The sequence below is a fragment of the Gavialis gangeticus genome, unplaced genomic scaffold (assembly GCF_001723915.1).
Source record: "Gavialis gangeticus isolate Ggan-Ray unplaced genomic scaffold, GavGan_comp1, whole genome shotgun sequence".
Classification (NCBI taxonomy): domain Eukaryota; kingdom Metazoa; phylum Chordata; order Crocodylia; family Gavialidae; genus Gavialis; species Gavialis gangeticus.
The window spans coordinates 71,752,843-71,755,285 of NW_017728992.1; positions in this window are offsets into that span (position 1 = coordinate 71,752,843).

Here is a 2,443-nt window from a genome sequence, read left to right on the forward strand (position 1 = left end):
CATATGTGTACATGCAAACCGAACACATGCACACACATAGGCTCCAAAAAAGATTGCATAAATATTAATTTGCAAGCTCTAGTCAGCATGAAGTCTGAATGCAATAATGTAATTATGTCCATCCAAAAGAAGAGGAAAAGAAACCTAGTACATACAATGCAAGGGGTATTTTTGGAAATGGACTATAGTAACCAAATCAGGTCCGAAGTGCCTAAAATTCCTGTCAGCTACATTTGAAAATTGTGTCTGAAGAGTTTAACCCTTCATCGCTATCATACATCCTTATTCTCAAACTTTTCCAGCCAAGTGTATATAAGAAGGTATCCTTGAGATTTACTACAACAATTCCTGTTGTCATCTCTAACCTCTAGAATAATTGAAAAATAAAGCTGAAAGGGACCTCAAGAGGCTGTCTAATCCAACCTCACTCAGAGCAGGATCTTCTTTATCTAAATCATCTTTAATAAAGCTAGAGACTAACTTTATCACATGTACCTCTCCTATTCTTTATCTTGTCTATTCTCTAAGACTCTCTGCATTAGCAATCTTAATAATGCTAGTGGTGTACCTGGAATGAGAGCTATGACACAATTTAGCATACATGCCAGGCATAATGATATAGCTACAACTGAGTATTATGGTCCATAACCATCTCATTTATCCTCCTACTCAGATAACAGCACAGTTGCTTTGGTATAGAATTTGGTTAGTGGAGCAGTAGTTAGTAACAGTAAAAAATATCTTCATCTGGTGTTTATTACATGTTTTAGTTTTCACTGTAGCTAGTTCCTATTTGATTTGATTAGTCTTCGTCCTATATTCACAGTAAGTCACTTCAGCCACACTTATCTGACCCCTTTCCAACGGTCACAGTCATACTTAGACATAAAAACATCCTAAACACCTCTTTTACATCTTCCAATTCTTTCAAATGGATGTGTTGATATATCATCATTTCATTTATGTGGGCCATGGCATATTTGCTTAGTTCTTCCAATACTTTTTTGTCATCTTCTGGAATGCAGCAATTGTGTTTCGTGTGCCAAAAGCCAGTAACAAAATTACCTTTGGAGAAGAAAGAGACACCTAGTTCTTTTTTTTCTAAATTTAAATTACTCTGTCCCTCACAATTTCAGTGGTTGTGCCACTTAAAACCATTTATAATATTGCCATTGTTCATCTCTTCACTCCCAATAAAAGGATGTCATATAGCTTTAGTTAAAATAATGTTCTTAAACCAATCATTTGCTTTTCAAACAAATGCACAATTTACATTTAGGGATTCAGATAAATTCCTTGCTTGGAATGGTTTTTACTGCTGCTATTTGCTGAGATTTTTCATAGCAAGAATGCCTGTTTGCTATTACATCCTGTTTTATATGGTATATTTTGTAAGGCTTAAGTGGTCTAATTCAGGGGTGTCCATCCTTTTTGCATGTGGGGCTGGATCATGAACTTTTTCTCACCCAGTGGGTCGGTGAGCCATATTCAAACACCCTCTGTCCTGGGCCAGAGAGACCCAGCCTGTGCAGCCCTACTGCATTTGCCTGTTACTGCAAGGTTCATGGTAGCTGCTGGTGGGCAGGGACAGGAGGGACCCATTCTCCATCCAGCCAGCTACTGCCCCAGAAACTGAAGGGTGGAAACAAATAGCTCCACATCCCCATCCCCCTGAGCAGCGCAGCCCCACGAGCCAGCACTGCCTGAGGGGGGGCAGAGCGAGGCAACCGCTGCACCACAGCCCCTCACCTGCCTGCCCGCATGGCCCCACTCACCATGGTGCCCGCCTACCTGCGCATGCAGCCCTGGCAGCCTCAGCATTGTGAGGCCAGAGTGCAGGGTCTGGCAGACACCGGCTCCCGCTGCCTCACCCTGCAGAGGTCATGCCAGGACCCCGCCAACTGAGGCCCCCCCCCAGGGCTGCCCTGCTGACTGCCTGCATCAGGCACCATGCCCTGTTTCTGTCTCATGGCCACCAAGCCCAGTGGGTCCCAGGAGGCGGGTGGGATGCCAGGGGCAAGGGGCCGAGCTGGAGAGAAGTAAATTCAGGCGCTGTCCCCAGCTCATCCCATCAGGTGTGGCTGGGGTAGCCCTGTGCCACGCAGCCCTCGAGGCGGCAGCGGGACCCGGCTTACGTGACGAGCCCAGCCCCATGGCAGTGGGCAGCTCCCCTCCCCTCCCCAACCCACTTGTCCCGAGCGAGGGACCTTGGGCCTCAGAACATGGCTTGGTGGGCCGCATGGCAGCTGCAGGTCGTATGTTGGACAAGCCTGGTCTAATTAGTATCTCAAGCCCTTAAATTCACTTTCACAGTCACAAATATCCAAAGGTTTCTTTCTTAGTACAGTAGTTACGAGTTTTATGTGTAATATTATGGAAGATAAAACAATTTGTGAGGGGGAGTGTAAAAACTATTTTGTTTTAGTGCATCAGAGAATAAATT